The sequence below is a fragment of the Mytilus californianus genome, unplaced genomic scaffold (genome assembly GCF_021869535.1).
Source record: "Mytilus californianus isolate M0D057914Y unplaced genomic scaffold, xbMytCali1.0.p SCAF_6, whole genome shotgun sequence".
Classification (NCBI taxonomy): Eukaryota; Metazoa; Mollusca; class Bivalvia; order Mytilida; family Mytilidae; genus Mytilus; species Mytilus californianus.
The window spans coordinates 65,179,685-65,200,820 of NW_026262712.1; the positions used below are offsets into that span (position 1 = coordinate 65,179,685).

General features: G+C 33.0%; 1 protein-coding gene across 1 annotated transcript in view; it reads left to right on the forward strand.

The window, feature by feature from the left end:
- The first annotated feature begins 2,993 nt into the window (after nt 1-2,993).
- The window catches only part of LOC127706411 (transcription intermediary factor 1-alpha-like), a 70,200-nt gene continuing 52,057 nt past the window's right edge, over nt 2,994-21,136 (forward strand). The window contains exon 1 of the mRNA XM_052211013.1: nt 2,994-3,039. The gene's annotated coding sequence lies outside the window, so the exon portion shown is untranslated. The remainder of the gene's footprint in view (nt 3,040-21,136) is intronic.

Consider the following 21,136-nt stretch of genomic DNA (forward strand, 5'->3'; position numbering starts at 1 on the left):
AACCTGCCCAGTTTCTCAGCCTCATACAAAAAAAAACTATATTTTTCTGACATTGACCTAATATTGTATATGTACGAATTGTAAAACATAAAACGGATTTATAAGTTCATTTATTATTATACTGCATAAATTGACTGACTAGAATTATCAAAATTGTTAACTAATAGCAATAAAGATAAAATAATAAAAATCAGGGCGAATGGACCCTGGGCGAACAGGTATTAGGGCGAACAGCTACTAGGGCGAACGGACCCGGCTTCCTGACTTATGTTTGAATTAGGTCACAAGCGTTTACTTCTTATTAGTATTAAATGAGTGTTCTTTCAAACATTGATGTGTTGATGAAGCCTAAATAACTATTCCCTTTCTATTTCAGATGAATGTGCACTCAATACAATATTCAAGCACAAAATAATGAAAATTCTGTCTTTAAATACGGAGGGTAATACGAAACAGCTAAACAGTATCATGTGTATAGGGCTTTCACGGTTGACAAAATTGCCGTAATTTTCCTATTAGAATCGAAATAATTCATGGCAGCCGTAGATTTGTTTTCATTTAACCATGGGTTGGGCATTTATATTCGTATTTTACCCCTCGCTAACGCTCGAGGTAAAATAATCGAATATAAATGCCCAACCCATGGTTAAATGAAAACAAATCTACGGTTAAATGAAAACAAATCTACGGCTGCCATGAATTAATTCTTAATTAACAGTCAAGCAGGGCAATTTTTTTTAGAACAAAGATATTTTTTATTCTTATTACGATTTATTTGTACTGCATTATCGAAAACCGGAACATGTACATTGGGTTATGTTCTTCTCATATATCTTATGATGGTATGATACTAAACCCCTAACGGGAAGAATTGTGCCTGATATTCATATGATGAAGACATAATCTTTCAATCAGTTTAATTGAAGTCTGGAGCTGGCATGTCAGTTAACCTAGTAGTCTGTTGTTATTTATGTATTATTGTCATTTTGTTTATTTTCTTTGGTTACATCTTCTGACATCAGACTCGGACTTCTCTTGAACTGAATTTTAATGTGCGTATTGTTATGCGTTTACTTTTCTACATTGGCTAGAGGTATAGGGGGAGGGTTGAGATCTCATAAACATGTTTAACCCCGCCGCATTTTTGCGCCTGTCCCAAGTCAGGAGCCTCTAGCCTTTGTTAGTCTTGTATTATTTTTAATTTTAGTTTCTTGTGTACAATTTGGAGTTTAGTATGGCGTTCATTATCACTGAACTAGTATATATATTTGTTTAGGGGCCAGCTGAAGGACGCCTCCGGGTGCGGGAATTTCTCGCTGCATTGAAGACCTGTTGGTGGCCTTCTGCTGTTGTCTGTTCTGTGGTCGGGTTGTTGTCTCTTTGACACATTCCCCATTTCTATTCTCAATTTTACATATGTATCATTAAGTGTTACAGTTGGTACAAATGATAAAGGTTGTACTGTAGATAAACATTTATACGACAAGTGAGAAAAAATAATTATGTACTAGCTTGTAATTATGATTATATGTTTTATCACATATTTTCAATAAAAATTATCAATTTTAAACAAAATCCGATAAATGAAAGGTTAACGATCATAACGATTTTACTGTAAACTGAATTTGCTACGTGACATATGGTACATGATTACACTAACACATGTTCGTAGGCGTTTATTTGTATAAATTCGAGACAGGATGTTTTGCTTCTATAGTACAATCAGTGGATTTATTTGTCAGCCTAATCAATATCGTACATTTTCTTCCCGAATGGCGACAGATGGCTGCTTATGATAATATAAAATACATTTAGAATGTCGACATTTGTAATAAAAACCATTATTTTCACGACGTTGGTTTAGTGACGTTGAATTCATTACGCCGTCGTAAGAATGATAAATATAACAGAGAAATAGATGTGTCGTTTAAAAAAAAGTATGAAGATTTTTTAATTACAACTTCTTAAAAGAGGAAAATATGTAATATAAAACAAGACTAAATCTTAAGCCATTGCAATTCAGCTCCATGGCGTGATGATTTTTATAACGTCAAAACAATATTTACGTTCAACGTCGTTGAAGGACTAAAACATAAATTTCCAATGAGTTAGCAGGAAAACAATTATCAAAAGTTTCAAAACAAATAACAGAAAAAAATTTAAAACTTTGAATTGGAATTTAACTATTGTTTGTACAGAAAAGCGTTAATTCCCTCATACTAATCAATCAGTCAAAACATTATTGGTTCGTAATTGATTGTTTTGTATTCGCTATGTATTCTGGGTTCTGTTTGAAATGAGTTTCAACTTAATTCATATCGGATATGTGATCGAATTTATATTATTTGTACCGAAGAAGGCGTTAATTAACCCAAACTAATCAATCAGAAATTCAACTATTATGACTGTTGAATTGTGCTTCAGTTAGGATTACTGATATCCCATTCTTTATATGTCTAATTCCTGTTTGACAGGAAATCCTCCTTAGTATAATTTAGAAATAAATATCATTATCAAACAACGCCTGGTTTACCACATTTTTACTTCATATTTCCTCTTGGCCGGGAATGACTCATTCGACCTTCAGCTGTAAACCTATAGTACATAGCTAGTTGGCCGACATGATGACGCATCGATCCGTGCAAAGCGTGGAGTGTTTATCGTGCCAAGTATTAAATCTCCGATAACATTCTGATAAATAACACATGAGTCAGCAATCATCCGGCCTACGTTTTCTATTTAATTGACAAATGATTGTGTTTGTATGCGACTTGGCTGTTGAAATAAAATGTTTATATATTCCTGGTTGTTTTTTTAATTGTTTATGTACAACGACCTTTGAAGTATTGGTAAACAAGGACAATGAGATAGACGCGCGCTTACCTTTATATAAGCACACTTGTCACAACAAATACAATCAATTCTAAAAATAGAAAAACTAGTTCCAACCGGTTTCAACCAGAAACTACGGTATGTTTGCGCATGTCCTCAGACTGATGTAATACTCGACTACATTTTATATGAAGATAGCTGCTGAAGGTACGTTAATATTTGTTTGAATGTGGTTGAATTTAGACAAATCTCACACTTGTTCTGAAATATATACTTATCGATAACATTGATGGCGTCATTGACATTTATTACATAATCTTTTAATGGTTTATAATTTGTTGAATTGATCATTTTATATACCATGTGTATACGGATTATGTATTAATTTTAGATATATTTCCGTGTAACGTCAAAATTTATCTAAATGTATAATCGTATAATGTCTTATTTTATGAATAATATAGCGACCATTACAATTTTCTTTTTCACGTTTACGTTAATGACATCATAATAGAAAATAGATTGCTGAGTGTTGACGTAATGTATTGATTAAGTTGTTTATCACTGTTGACATTAAAGTGATAGCAATTGTCTTGCAGTATTGTCGTCGTATATTCATAGGTTCAGTTTAAATACTTATTTAGCGTGATCAAGGTAATGGTAAGATTAATTACGTTCAGTGTATTGTGACATTGTATATATTGAAAGTAAAACGTAATTTATACCTGGCTATTATTGTTTCGTTGAGTCGCCTATACAATCAGTGCCGAATGAAGAATTGCCTTTGTGAATACGTAAATTTAATATACGAACGTCGTAATTTGTTTATTTTGATTTGTTAGTCCACTATTCAAAACTCTGTCGTAATAGTTGAATGATATTTTACTACTACAGATAACTTAAATAAGTAACTGGTTTTCAGCGACGTATGGATCGCTATGGCCTTAATTCTACTACTGAGTGCCGTACTGTCTCGCAACATATCAATCGCTTGGTTTTAAAATAAAGTCTTTTGTTTATAAGTCAAGGACATTTTACACGTACCATACATTGTTCTTATTTATTGTAATTCTGTTCAACAGGTAGGCCATTAAAACATACACTTCCAACCATTTAGCAATGAATGATTGTTTACTCTGAGGTGTCTAATGTGGAACAGGGTCTGCTTACTCTTCGGGAGCAAAAATTTAAACATTCAATGTGGAATCGCTTTCGGTAGTTGTTTACCGGGAATAGATTACCATAGCTGTATTTGACAATAAGTAAAATCACAAAAATACTGAACTCCGAGGAAAATTCAAAACGGAAAGTCCCTAATCAAATGGCAAAATCAAATGATAAAACACATAAAACGAATGGACAACAATTGTCATATTCCTGACTTGGTACAGGCATTTTCAAATGTAGAAAATGGTGGATTGAACCTGGTTTTATAGCGCTAAACCTCTCACTTGTATGACAGTCGCATCAAATTCCATTATATTTACATCGATGCGTGAACAAAACAGACATAATAGGTAACATTGTCAAAATATGGGTACAGCAGTCATCACTGTGTCATAATCTCAAAACAAACAAACATTTAACAAAGAAGCTAAAAAAACCTTCGGAATTTTGGGTCCTCAATGCTCTTCACCTTCATGTTTTAATTTTACTTTTGAACTTATTTGATTTGATGAGTCTTTGGTACACGAAATCCGCGTCTAGCGTACAAAATTGTAAGGCTGATATCTATGATGGGTTGACTTGCATCATTCTTTGTCTTTGTTCTCTGATGGTTGGTAGTCTATTTGACAATCATATAGTTAATCATACATCATATATCATAAAATGAACATCAAAGATATCTATTACTCAATATAGGTCATCTCATCGGCCTTTACTTCATTGGTTACGTAATTAAATCATTCCTTCATAATACACGATTATCGACGAATCACGCCATATAAGTCTTCACAAATGTTCTATAATTAAAAGTAATTATATGTTCTTGAATAAAACTGTCAAGGCTAGTCCGAAGAGAGAAAATAAATTACAATTTGTATTCATGTTTTCAATTTGGATGTTATTGGAACTTCGAATGCTGAAATTTGAAACTGTTTTCTCTAATATAGACAAGTATCGATATCGATTAGGTGATTATCGAGGCTGAAAAGAATTTAGAAAAACCCTCATTCCCTGAAATGTATGATGTGATGTTTAAGGAAGACAAGAAATGTACATTTAAAAGTGGATAATTTCTAATATAAGTCTATTTGAACGGAATTCTCGGTTATTAATGCTCTTCAACTTTGCAATTTGATTTGGCTTTGCAACAGTGTTTATTCGAGCGCCACTGGTGAGTCTTTTGTAGACGTAACGTGCATTTGGCATACAATGTACCAAATAATATTGCTGGTATGTTTGATGAGTTTTTTTATGCCCCTGCCGTAGCGGTGGGGGCATTAAGTTTTACCCTTGTCCGTCCGTCCGTACGTACGTCCCAAAACTGGTTGTCGTTCTCTAACTTGAGTTTGCCTCAACCAAATGTTATGACACTTATACACAATGCTTATTACCACAAAAAACAGATCAAGTTTGAATTTTGGTGGCGTCACTTTAACCGTTCTAGAGTTATGTCCCTTTATAAATGGAAAAATTGCAAAATTTTTCGTTTCCGTTCTCTAACTTAAGTTTGCCTCAATCAAATGTTATGACACTTATACACAATGCTTATTACCACAAAACACAGATCAAGTTTGAATTTTGGTGGCGTCACTTTAACCGTTCTAGAGTTATGCCCCTTTATAAATGGAAAAATTGCAAAATTTTTATTTTCTTCTAAATGTCAAGTAATTTTTTAAAATTGGAGTTATCTTCCTTTGTCTATGATTATACTTGAATCAACTACAATCAATGCTTTATACAATGCAATTTTTAATTTTGACTTCCACTGATAAAACACAGATCAAGTTGAATTTGAGTAGTGTCACTTTAACCATTATTGAGTTATGCCCTTTATAAATCGAAAGATTGCAAAATTTTTAGTTCCATTCTGTAACTTAGGTTTTCCCCAACCAAACATTAGGAAACCTATACACAATATTCATTACCACAAAACTAAGATAAAGTACAAATTTTTGTTTCCGTTTTCTAACTTTAGTTTGCCTCAACCAAATGTTATGAAACTTATACACAGCCGTTCTAGAGTTATGCGTGTTTACAAATAGAAAAAATGCTGATTTTTTAGTTTCTGTTCTCTACGTAAGTTAGCCTCAACCAAATGTTATGAGACTTATGCACAATGCTTACTACCACAAAACTCAGATCAAGTTCAAATTTGGGTAACGTCACTTTTACCGTTCTTCAGTTATGTCCCTTTATAACTATATGATATGCAAGCGGGGGCATCACCTGTGTCCACATGTGGACACTATCCACATTTATTTCGTAATTTCTTATATATTTAGTATTTATTTTCTCGCTTACTTTTTTCCATACCAATAAACCTATTTTGATAAAACACATAAACTACATATACTGACGGACACATTTTGTAGGAAGTTTTTATCTTATCATGATTCATGCCCATATTATTGCTATTCCTGCTTACCATACTTTTTCTGGTTATAAAAAGTCTGTCTTACCTGAGATGATAGGATATACTATGTGAATACGTTGCACGAATTTATTGGCGCGAGATTCGAAACCCATGCATGATATTTGAGTGAACATTTTTTTGAATCCATAATCGCACAAAATTACGTCTGTAATTGGACATATTGTCTACTGCAAAGTCAACTGCTGATCAAGTTGTATTTGATTTGGCTTTCGAATTGTTTTGATTCGAGCGCCACAGATGATTCTTATTTAGACGCGAAGCACGTCTGTTGTACAAAGTTATTAGCCTGTATATTTGATAATCTTTGGCAGTTACACATGTAAACCTTAAATGATTTGCTGGGGTGTCATTTCAGTATACGCGAAAAAGAATTTTATTATATCCTATAATAACAAAATTGTATTTAATGATATACAAGATACATCAATGACATGTTAACGCTACTCGAGTTATTAGGCTTGAGTAGAAAGAAAATGAAATGTCGTCATTAACCACACTTCATTGGCTTTTCCTAGGAAAATAGCAGTAATCAAAGTTTTTTGATGTATTTTCTCCACTCGACCCACACTAGGGCTATCGTAAGACATTGACCAGATTTTTTCCTAAATTACTTACTTGCACTACTTTAATACTAATCATCACGTATATTTTAGGATCCGAATAAAAGTATAATGTCATAATGGAAGGTCTTACATAAGAAAAGGTAGTTTGACCACGATTTCTAAAATTCTTTGCGAAAGTTCCTTCTGGAAAGGTTGCAGTCATGTTTTCTCTCAATCGATTTATGACTTTTGAACAGCGGTATACTACTGTTGCCTTTATTCATGACATTTTTCTAGTAGTTACATATTCTTTCTTCTAAATTAAGTTATCTATATATTTAGATTGCGAAATAATTCATTAACTACATGTATTTACATATTTTAAACAAATTCATAAAACATCACAGTTTCATATGAATAAAATATTATAAAAGATTTTTGAATCAATATTTCATTCAACTCAGGACAGTACCTGTTTATGTAACATATGTCATTTGATCTTAAGATCAGTTTTGTAGTTCTTTACCTTCAAACTTACAAATAAATAGTTTTGTTAGTAACAGGCTAGACAGTATCCTGTTTTTGTTGTAAAACAGGAATGAAAAGTAAAACAATATTTTTAAAGTAAAAATAAAACCCAAAATCAGTTATAATAAGAAGTCAAGTTTAAGTTAGAAAAAATTAGAAGAAATTGTTAGAAACCATGAATTATTTCAAATAGACTATAACGGAAGATAAGATTAATCAGACAAAATACCAAATAAAAACAACAATCCACGACTTACGCCACCCAACAGTCTAGCAAGACGCATTGTCTGGAGTTCGACCCTATATTAGATATTACCTGATTGCCCTAAATATCATTTATTATCCATCAAATAAAAAGAAAGTAAACGACAGGCAGAATATATCAAGGGGCAATAAAAAGTAACAAGTCGACGAAAAAGAGACAACACCATGGCAAAATAAAACCCCGACAACGAACAGACAAAGAGCACTCCGCAGAAAAAAATAAAGACTGAACAACAATATTTCATCATCATTCAACCAAAATAAGTTTAAGCTGTTCTATTTGCATCTTGTGTGGAACCATGCTTTGCCTATGTTTGATTTTCTACGCTTCAGCATAGATGTTGTCTGAACAAGTATTTTGCGTTCTTCAACTTGGTATGTGATTTGGCTTTACAACTGTAATGATTTGACATCACTGATGAGTCTTGTATAGACGAAACGCACGTCTAGCGTACCAAATTATAAGATAGGTATCTTTGATAATTTAACAATTGCTGGGTCGATGCCACTGCTGGAGGACGTTTCATCCCCGCGGGGTTTAAGCAGCTTAGTAGTCAGCTTTTTGTATTGACACAAAGTATCATTAATACTTTCATTTTCTGGACATTTACTGTTTATTAAATGTTGGAAAAATGTGTTTTCTACACCCGCGCAAAAAGCCTTAGCAGTATTTGGCAAATTTGTCGAAATTTTAGTTTTTTTTACTAAAATGCTCTTCATCGTCGTATTTAATTTTGCCTTACGCTTGGTTTGATTTGAGCCTCACTGATGAGTCTTAGGAAGACATAAATGTGTATCTGGAGTACCACACTGATAACTTGGTTTCTTTGATGAAATTTTGTTAATACAAGAATACAAAAAAGAACTAAGAAAGAAGGTATCTTGTTTACCTTTTTTGTAAGTGCAGTCAAAGTATTACAACGTGGATAAAAGAAATGTCATCCAACATAGCAGGCATATCATTTGGTACCCAACACTGACGTGACATGAGATAAAGATACTGAGTGACATTGAATAATGATCCCGAGTGACATTATTGCCTTTGTTATTTATCTTTAACGTTATGCAGTGGCAATGAGCATTTAGCTATATCATTATGTTTTGTAAAGTGAAGTACTTATGTTAACAAAAAATATAATTTCCCTACTAATAAATTCATGATGGATAACGGAAATAACATTTTTTACGCTAGACGCGCGTTTCATCTACAAAAGACTAATCATTGATGCTCGAATCAAATAAAACAAAGTAAAAAGGCAAAATAAAATCCGAAGATGAAGAGCATTGAGGACCAAACACTTCAAAAGCGTCTGCCACATACAACTGAAGTAATCTATTCCTTGGTAGATTTAAAGAACAAATTCACTGACATTGACGTCATTAAGATGCTTGCTCTTTAAATTAATAGCATATTTCGTAAAGTATGTGTACTTGTTTGAACAGACAATCGGTATGGTGATCATCGTCTTGTGTCTTTTATTTGTTTGAGACAGACTTCACACATGAGTTCTAATCATGGATGTAACATAGCTACAATTATCCTTATACTCCACCTTCCGCTTTGTAGATAATGTCAAATCACTGTCTCACTGAATGTGAATACGTGAACCGAATCTATGCTATTTAATTTGAAGTAAGTCTACTGCATAATGACGTTCTCGTTGACAATAACAGTGACGGTCGTTTGGGAACTAAACTTTCCGACAAAGGTTATGGCATCAATTTTCCCATTATGAACATTCCATTTTTATGAAGGACCATTATAACATGACATGCCTATGGAGTGTCCATCTTTCATATGATGAGTTTGTATGTCTGATACACTTGTGAGATGACTTTTTCTGAAATTTTAATGCCTGATTAATGAGATTTGTGCGTTTTTGGAATCCGCTTTTTTTAGACGGGCAAATAATTTTGCACGTGATTTATCGGTGTATTTTATTCTTGCAGTTGTCATATGTCATTTATCGTTGTTTTTAATTAATGAATAACTCAACTAAATAAAAACTATTCCATACATCCACAAACACAAATGGGTAGCAAAACCGATTTTGACATTCAAATGTCAAACAAGTAATATAATGCTTATTCATTATCGACTGTCGTTAACGTTAACCTCTCCGCTAAGAAATTCTAAATATGTATATCCTATTTTATATTGTTCATGATCTGACCTTTGAAAAACGATCGAGATAGGATTGTTCTTTATTTCATATTTTTAAAATGAATGTAGAGATGGTTTAAAGTAAATGAATCGTCCGTTCGTCATTTATCTTCGTTTCCGGATGATAAAGATAATACTCTACCTCGGATTGCAACCTTACTTGGACATATATATTTATTTTCTACTTAAGATCAGTGTCCAAGGTCAAGAACATAGTTACTAAAACTATACTGCAGTGACACAGGAAAGGGGTTTCCGGATAACATCTTCATAATCTGACATGTGATTGCAACGACAATTGCATATGTTCACTTATGATAAGAAGAAACCTCTTATTACGTTCAATGTCAAAATCACAGTTACTAGAAATGGATTTTGATTTGTGGACAATAGGGAAATTACCATACAGTAACGGAAATATGTTCAATTTACAAGACATTGAAAGAGGAAAAAACCTTTAATACCCTACACAACGATTTAACTTCCGAGTCTTCCGGCAAAGAGGTTCCCAATGCCTATTTCTAGGAAAATGCATGTGATAAGAACCACATTTGGATATAAATCATATAAGGAGATGAAGAATCCTAATGATTTTTTAAAATTTTATCACGTCCAAGATCAAACATTACTAAAAAATGGAGTATAACTTGTGCACAATAAGGACATTACCATATAGTAACCGACAGATCTCTAATGTACACGACAAAAACCAGTTAATATCATACGCAATGATGTGACTTCCAAGTCTCCCAGTCTGATTGTTCCAGAAAGATGCATGTGAAAGGACTTAAAACTAGAACCAAATCCATAGAATATAATGGTAACATATTAGAGGAAGGAGACTACTACATGTACTGGTTTTTATCTTATTGCGTTTAAGGTTAAAAATCACTGAGTTGAAATTTTGAACAATAAGGACATTACCGTACAGTAACGGAAAGATCTCTAATTTACACGGCATTAACAGGGCAAACTCCGTTTATACACCACACACTTTTGGCTCCCAAGTCTTCCGGTCTTGATTTTTTCCGATGAAGGTTCCTTATTAGATAATCAAATTTCTTCCGGGTTTTATATTTGAAAAGCGAGGCAGTAACACTTCCTAATTTGACATTCCAGTTGTTTGTCCTTTATTTCACCCTTTAACACAAGTAGAAAAGAGGCGGACGATAACAAGGTGACATTAAAAAAATTACTCTGACGACACCATGGCACAAAACGAAAGTTGATGAAAATATAAGCAAGTCTACATACATTATTGACATTTAAAACATAACCTTCTCGTATTTTTCAATTAACGTTTTCTTAATGTTTATGCTTGACATAGTAATCAGTAATATTTCTTTGAGTGATATTTGACTTTTTTCTTCCTATTTGACATTTGCAAGAAAGCATCAATGTCTAGTTTAAGAATTGACTTTGTTCCTGTAAAACAATTTAAGAGACAAACAATTATAGTTCACTAATATTCATTGATAAAATAAAGAAGGACGATAGAAAAGGGAAATCAACAATCTAAAATGGATGAAGGACATGCAACAACATGGTCAAATTTAAGAATTGACGATAAGACCAACTTGAAGACATTGATCCTCTATTAAGGGATTCTTATAGAATTAAGCTCTTAAATATCGTATAATGACGGAAAAAGATACAATGTTCTCCAAATGCAGGTGCTATTTTCATTAAATGTTTTAAGAATACTCTGCAAAAAAGAAAGACATGAATAGGTTTGATTCATTTTTAAATAAAAATTTGACAATAGATTGTCAATTGTTAAATGATTGATTATTTAGGCAATAAGTTTTTAAGCTATACTTACAATTCAAAATGCCGATAAGAGCAAATTGGCAACTCGCCAAGTGTATTTTCAAAGCCTACAAAATGAAGGTTGCAGTTACCGTGTATTCCGCGGGAAATTTTAGGTTACTTTTAAGTTCATTCCAGGGGTGAAATTCCCGCAGTTTTTGTGTGTAACCTTGATTTGTCTCTTTCTTATCGACTTACGAGATTCGAACATGGGTAAACTACTGTCGCCTGAATAAAACATGCGATTGTAACTGCTACTGCGAAATGTAAATATGCCTTTATTGGATGTTGCGGCTGAACAATCTAAAACTGAATTCATTCGACAATTCAAAGTTCACCACAGCACAACTTGATGTCTTTGCCAGAGATTAAATCAGATTGGATCAACTCAAGTTCGCCCTTGGAAAAACAGTCATTGCTACAGCCTTTACTGCTGCTATCACAGGTTTACAGATAATTAATCAGCTAGTTCATTTATATGATCTTTAGTTTAAAGCTACTTTATGCACAGGATTAATTTGTTTTTACAGTTTTGATTTAGAAGAAAAACCGACATGGTTAGGAACTACAAATAATTACACCATTATTAACACAATTCTATATTAATATTCTTGTAATGGTTAGAAAATACATAAAATAACACCATTACAAACTTAATCCCAATTTTCTATTTTATTTTAAGAAATTTACCTGTGACGTCACTTTTTGTGGCGTTGATACATTAGTGTGACGCATAGTTCAAAAATCAATTGTGGTGTAAATGGGAGGTGTCCGTTGTTATTTTGTGGTTTACATGTTGTAATGTACTTTTATATTATTTATTTATGTATGTTTCTGTCCTGAGTGTTCTTGAGTTTAGTTGTAATGTATTCCTGTCGCGTAATGTTGCCATTTTAGCGGTATTTTTAACATTGCCATATAAGCGGGAGGTTTGGCTAGCCATAAAACCAGGTTCAACCCACCATTTTGTCTTAAAATGTCCTGTACCAAGTCAGGAATATGGCAGTTGTTTCTATGTATGTTGGCGTTTGTTTTTGTAGCAGTTCAGTGTTTATATATATATATATATATGTTGTTCCGTTGTTTTCCTCTTATAGTTGATGTGTTTCCCTCGGTTTTGGTTTTTGACCCGGATTAGTTTCAGGTAAATCGATTTATGACTATTGAACAGCGGTATACTACTGTTGCCTTTATTTACGCAGAATTTCAACCCAGACAGGCCGTAGCAGGCCTAGATTCGAAGAGAAATACCTTATATTGGACCAGTTTTGACCAAGGTATACAGATGTGCACGTGTTGGTTTGGTATGTGGAATTTGATGAACTTGTGACGAATTTATTCAGCGACGAGTCACGTTTTCCTCTACAAAGACGAACAAACTGCATATATAGACATCGAAATGAACATTTCACCCCTGCCTCCGTACATGGATTTTTGGTGGTAGAAACGTCATGATGTGGTCAGAAATATCACACAACCGCAGAACAAGTGCGTGTCAAGGTAAATTTAACGGCGCAGCATTATAGAGACGATATGTGCACGCCAGCCACATATACTCAATGATATTAACCTTCAGAGTTAGAGGTTCAAGCAGGACAATGTCAGACTCATACAGCAAGGCTAATCATTGATTTTCTAACTCAGAACTACTTGAATATATTCCCATGGCTCTCAAAGTCGCCGGATTTGAACCCCATGCTACAGATGTCAGGCGAATTTAATAGACGTGTCGTCTAAGGACAATCCTACCTCGATCATTGCACCAGCTTAATTAAACGTTGCAACATAAATGACTAGGTCCGAATACAATATGTGATTCGATCCATGGTAAGTAGATGCAGAACAGTGTTAGCCGACTTGGTGGTCACAAAAGATACTGATTTACAAAATGTATTATAACCAAATAAATTTACCCCATGTATCGTATATGCCATTTTCAAAAACATTTTTTCAACATTCTGTATTACATTCGCGTAAAAAACTTAGGCTCAATATACCAAAGTATGGCTGTCAAATTGTGATTTGAACCATACAAAATAAATTTGAGCAAAAACACATTAAGCGTTGCTTTTTGCTGAGTATTTGAAGAAATTTAGTTATATCTTATATGAACTCACTTTGGCTTATTTGTTAGACTCTACGTTTAGATCACACCATTCTTATAATAGGTAGGTTCATAGGAAATCTAAGACATGTTTAGCTCACCGCTGTCGTCTTCCGTTACTGTTTACATAAAATCTCCTCCTCTATTACTTTTGGGTCAAATTGAACCAAACTTGGCCACAATAATCCTTTGAATATCTTGTTAAAAAAGTGTCCGTTGATCACGCTGTCAACCAACATGGCCGCTAAGTCTAAACACAGAATACAAGGGTAAAATGCTTGTATTGTCTTTTATCTTACTTAGAAGTAAAATCATAGTATTGTCAATTATTTTTAAAACCGTTATAGTTATTGAAAAGTAAACATGTTAAGAATTTAAGAAATTAAGATCTACATACTTTCTTGTTCGGACAAATTTGTCATACAACTCCTTACAGGAGTTATTTTCCTCAAATGACAATGTTTGTCATTTTCTTTGTCCACTATCTTGCAAATCGTAATAGATAAAGAAAAATGTAGAGAACAAGCATACTAACATGACAATACAAATTGGTCGATATTTTCAGGCGATTCCTTTTAGGACTTTTTGTCCTTAATCATGCTTTTTATCACGGTTTCTCTGTTATCTTAGAATCTATAAAAAAAAAGAAAGTAGCCAGAAAAATTATCAAGAAGATAAAATCAATAAACAAGCCAATGAATCGAAATGGTCACTTGACTTCATACAAGAGTTTTTGTCCTTGAATGAGTTGTTTACCAATTTTGTTATACCTTTCAGTAAAACTATAGAAGTAAAAGAAAAACAATTAAAAACCAATTTTTCAGAGAACAATTGAAGGTCTTTCCACATTAAGTTCTGAATAATTGATAAGCAGCTACCTGCAGTTTACTCAAAGTAAATATTCGTAGGTTTCTTCAAACTGATTAAAAAAATATTTGGTTTCTGTATGTTTTGACTAAAATAAGGGAAATAATTTGTTACTTCCGGTTTAGGAATGTCACTTCCAGTCTTATATGATAGCTTTAGTCCCACTGATTCCAAAAATGTATGGTTTATATATACTTTTGCTTGAAATAAGGGAGATAAATTGCAACTTCCGGTCTAAAAAATTTCACTTTCGGTACCATCAGATAGGTTACTTCACCCTGATTCCAACAATATATGGTTTTAAGTACTTTTAAATGAAATCAGTGCAGGAAATGGCTACTTCCGGTTTTCAAAAGGTTACTTCCGGCTGACCTTTTCAAGATTATATATCTACCAACTTATTACAAAGACCCCATAGCTTTATCATGTATAAATATGAATTTATAACAAAGGTCAAAATCTAGAACGTCAAATTTACCTTTGACCTTGACTTAAATATCAAGGTCATAAAGCAAGGACCTCAAATCAAAAGACCCTCGATCTCTGTCATATATATGGTTAATGAGTTATATCACTATACAGCTAATTTTAAATATAAGAGGGGAGAAAACTCCTATTAACGTACCCTTTCAACCAAAGTATATGTGTTGCAACATATCGTTACTAATAATTTTGTAAAAAATATTTTTTCGATATCTTATACGGTTTCTAATGAGAAGCTATAACAAGCCAAAATCAAAATTGAAAACATGACCTTGACCTCATTTTCTTTTTGGTGGACCCTGGACCTCAAATCCAAAGAACCTGGTGTATAATCACTTATGGTTTACCAGTTACAGTTACATATCAATTATTTGTATACAAAAGGGGAAATTACTCTCATATGGAGTCTCCTGATCGCTTCGGTCAAAAACATTTCGACATCCTGAGGATATAACGATCAATTTTGAAAATAAATTTGTCGGTTTCTTTTACGGTTGCGAAGGAGTAGAGATAACAATTAAAACAGTGTGTTAGTTTTTAAAAATAAATTATAATAAGCCAAAATAAAAAATTTTAAACATGACTTTGACCTTGACCTTATTTTCTGTTTTTTTGGACCAAGGACCTCAAATTTAACGACCCTAGGTCTTTATCCCTTATGGTTTACCAGTTACAAATGCATATCACTTATTACAAACGCATAATGGGAAATAACAAGAAAAACAGTGATAGGGAGATAAATCTTACAAAGAAAAGTATTCGGTTAAGGGGTGTCAGTTTCGAAAGCGTATAAACTGTTCGATATCATATACCAAATATCAAATCGACATCTTGCGAAGCAACCAAACAGCAAAGAAAAAACAATCAGGCGGAAGATAAAAAAAATTAAAAAAAAACAAAAGCAAAAGGTCTTTCCACGGAAAAGTGGAAAGACCTAATAATAATCAGAACAAAAGCTATAGGTCTTTCCAGGGAAGAGTGGAACGACCAAATAATAATAATCAGAAACTCTTTTCGCAAGAATCAGAAGTGGCAGAAAAAAAAAATAAAAACATTGTTCAGAGAACAATTGAAGGTCTTTCCACATTAAATTTCTAAATAATTCATAAATAGCTACCTACGGTTTACTCAAAGTTACTTTTGGTGTCCAATCATAAGGTCTCTACTATATACGGTTAATGATTTGTATCACAATACAGCTAATTTTAAATATAAGAGGGGAAAAAACTATTAAATGTCAACGTATTCTTTCAACCAAAATTAGGTATGTTGCAACTAACAATTTTGTCAAATGTTTTGTCGATAACTTAAACGGTTTCAGAGGAAAAGCCATATTAAGACAAAATTAAAATTTAGAACATGACCTTGACCTTTGACCTTATTTTCATTTTGGTGGACCAAGGACCTCATATCAAAAGACCCTAGGTCCCTAGTACTTATGGTTTATGAGTTACTATTACATATCAAATACAGAAGGGGAAATAACTCTCAGGATTGCTTCGGTAAACATTTTTTTTGACCACCTTAGGATGTTACAAGCATTTTGGAAAAATAAATTTGTCGGTTTCTTTTACGGTTGCGAAGATGTAGCATTAACAAGGAAAACAGTGTTCGGGTAGATAACTCTTACAAGTAAAGTGTTAGGTTGAACGGTGTCAGTTTCAAAAGCCCATAAACTGTTTGAAATCATATACCAAATATCTAAGCGACATCTTGCGAAACAAAATCTTCTCGCAAGAAATGAAAGTGGCGGGTCTTTCCACCCCAAATAGATATCTAGACAGGAAGATATTCAATTTTGATTTAAAATGTCAATTCTAGCTTAATTTATGCTGATTCCGAAAATGTATGGTTTTCATATACTTTGGCAAAAACAGGGAGATAAGTAGGTGCTTCCAGTTTACAAAATGCTACTTCCGGATACATTTCAACCTTACTTCACAATGATTACAAAAATATAAAGTTCTCGTAAATTGTTCATGAAAATAATGCAAAAATGGCTACTTCCGGTTTACAAAAGGTCACTTCCTGTTGACCTTCTTCAAGGTCATATATCTGAAACCCAATGTAAAAGACCATTTGACTTTATCTTGAACCAATAAGAAGTAAGAGCAAATGTCAAAATCTAGAACGTCAAATAAAACTTTGACCTTGACCCCAATTTCAAGGTCATAAAACAAGGACCTTAAATCAAAAGACCCTAGTTCTTTGCTATATATGGTTAATAAATTATATCACCATACGTCTTAACAAATATGAGAGGGGAGACAACTCCGATTGAATGTATCTGTACCCTTTCAACCAAAATTAATGTGTTACGACATGTCGCAACTAACAATTCTGTAAAATATCTTATCAATATCTTATACGATTTCTGAAAATAAGTGCTAACAAACCAAGATCAAAATTTAGAACATTACCTTAACCTTTGACCTTGACCTCATTTTCTTTTTTATGGATCAGTGACCTCATATGAAAAGAACCTAGGTCTCCATCACTTATGGTTTGCCAGTTACAAATACATTTCACTTATATCAAATACAGAAGGGGAAATAAATCTCATATGGGATCACTATACTGCTTCGGTCAAAATTAAACGAAACATCCTGAGGATATAACGAGCAATTTGGGAAAATAAATTTGTCGGTTTCTTCTACGGTTGCGAAGTATTTGAAATAACAAGAAAAACAGTGTTCGGGGAGATAACTCTTACATGTACAAGTATTCAGTTAAACAGGGTCAGTTTCAAAAGCGTATAAACTGTTCGATATCATATACCAAATATCTAAGCGACATCTTGTGAAACAACCAAACAGTGAAAGAAAATAATTAGGCTAAAAAAAAAAAATTAAAAACCACTCTGAACAATTGAAGGTCTTTCCACCCGATACTATATATTTTGATATGAAAAATGATTTTAAAAATATATGGTTTCTATAAACTTTTGTTTGAAATAAGGGAGATAATTTGTTACTTCCAGATTGAAAAATGTCACTTCCGGTATCTTTTGATAGTTTACTTGACACTGATTCCAAAAATATATGGTTCTATATACTTTTACATTTAATAAGTACAAAAAAATAGCTACTTCCGGTTTACACAAGGTCACTTCCGGTTGATTTTTTCAAGGTCATAAGGCTTGCAACCTAATGCACAAAGTCCCATAGCTTTATCATAAAATTTAGAATGAAAATAGGGAATGTGTCAAAGAGACAAGGCCGAAGGCCATCAATGGGTTTTCAACACAGCGAGAAAATCCCGCACCCGGAGTCTGGCTTCAGCTGGCCCGTAAACAAAAATCATGCATACATATTAAGTTAAAGCAAAGGTCGAAATCTATAAAGTTAATTTTACCTGTGACCTTGACCTCAATTTCAAGGTCATAAAACAAGGACCTCAAATCAAAAGACCCTAGGTCTTTATTATATATGGTTAAAGAGCTATATCGTCATATGCGTAATATTAAATATAAAAGTGAAGAAAACTCCCATTAAATGTCAACATACCCTTTCAACCAAAATGTATGTGTTACGACATGTCGCAACTAACAATTTAGTAAAAATATGTTGTCGATATCTTATACGGTTTTTGAAAAGAAGTGAAAATAAGCCAAAATCAAAATTTAGAATATGACCTTGACCTTATTTTCTTTTTTTTTTACCAACGACCTCAAATCAAAAGACCCTAGGTATCTATCACTTATGGTTTACCAGTTACAAATGCATATCATTTATATCAAATGCATAAGGGGAAATAACTCTCATGTGGAATCTCTTTACCGCTTTGGTCAAAATTAATCAAAACATCCTGAGGATATAACGAGCAATTTTGAAAAATAAATTTGTTGCGAAGTATTAGAAATAACAAGAAAAACAGTGTTCGGGGAGATAACTCCTACATGGAAAAGTATTCGTTTAAGCGATGTCAGTTTCAAAAGCGTATTAACTGTTCGATATCAAATACCAAATGTCTAAGCGACATCTTGCGAAATAACCAAACAGCAAAGGAAAAAAATTTAGGCAGAAGAAAAAAAAAATAATAATCAGAACATAAGCATTAGGTCTTTCCATGGAAAAGTGGAAAAACCTAATAATAATCAGAACAAAACCAATAGGTCTTTCCACGGAAAAGTGGAAAGACCTAATAATAATCAGAACAAAATCAATAGGTCTTTACACGGAAAAGTGGAAAGACCTAATAATAATCAGAACAAAATCAATAGGTCTTTCCACGGAAAAGTGGAAAGACCTAATGAACAGCAAAAATGATCAGTAAAACAATAATAGGTCAAATAGTTGAATTCAAGCGATAACTCCGGAAAAGGAGATAGTGTACCTAAATGATCATGATGATGATTCTGTTCCATTTTTTGCATTTTTTCAAAAACTATAGTAGAAAGACAAAAATTGTATAAGGCAAAAAATGACTTAAGAGATTGAATGTATCTTTGGTATCTTCCGTCTCTCTTTTAAAGCCAATGCAAAATCTGTCTTTATGTCTACATAACCGAACTTGTCAATTGCCTTTAGATGAAGAAGCTTGCCAGTTTTTGCGCTCTATAAAAAAGCCTACTGAAAATAGAACCCAAAAATGATCAGCAAGGAAAGATATAAAAATAAGTCAAATTATAGCTATTATTTTCAATTGACTGCTTATAATAGTAATTGCCCTTAAATGAGCATTTTTACCTATTCGATTACATTTTGATAAAAAAAATTGGGAGAGAAAAACTTTAAACAGGAAAATGATCAGCAGCATAAGATAAACATAGAGAATGTAGTCATGAATTATTTTCTAGTCTATACTTTTGGAGAGTGGTCGTATTTTAAAACACATAATGACAAAAAAGGAAAGAAAAATAAAACAATTTCCTGTGTTTGTACAAACACAAAGGCATATTTCTCAGTGTTCATGTTTTAAATGTTTCTACCTAATGTTTTCAATATATATATATTACTCGATACAAATATGCATTACATTCTGTTAATCGAAAGGTCCCTCTGTATACTGAAGATTTTTCCGATCGGAGAGGTTGTCGTGTACACCTTTGACCTTGAGTACACCATGCATAACTTGTTGTACTTAATGTAGCTTGTTAAGCGGGAAAAATAGTACAAATCAATCTATAAGAACTATTATCCATTTGTACATTGCATAGTTAGTTAGTGTACTTACTGACATGCAGTTTGTAACAGCTGCTTATTAATTTATATTTTTAAGATTCAATTCTAAAAAACAATTTCTATTGGGTTATTTAGTTATATATGCAAACAGTCTATACTGTTAAATATTTATAATTTTAAATATTTAAATGATATAGTATGGGAGCTGTGTTTGAAAGAGAATTTTTAAATACAGATGCAACAGTAAGTCTTTTATGCTTAAATATTTTTTCACAATTATCCGCTGTAACCATGACGAAATCTATAACAGACGCTTGTATTTTTATACGACCGCAAAAATTTTGCGGTCGTATATTGGTATCACGTCGTCGTCGTCGTCGTCTTCGTCCGAAGACACATTGGTTTCCGGACAATAACTTTTGTTTAAGTGCATGGATTCCTATGACATTTTACCATAAGGTTTATGACCACAAAAGGAAGGTTGGGATTGATTTTGGGGGTTATGGTCCTAACAGTTAAGGAAAAAAAGGGCTAAAATGTGGCCCAAATAAGCATTTTTCTAGATTCCAGACAACAACTGGTGAAATGGTGTATGGATCTCACTGAAATTATACCACAAGTTACCATATCACAAAGGGATGGTAAGAATTTGCTTTGGGGGGTTATGGCTCAAACTGTTTAGGAATTAGGGGCAAAAAAGGGGAAAACAAGGGTTTCCAGGTTAATGGACAATTACTTTAGTACAAAACATAATTTTAAAGCAGTGTAAGGGGGGTAATTCAAACACATATTGTCAAATTACCTCCCTTACACTGTTTG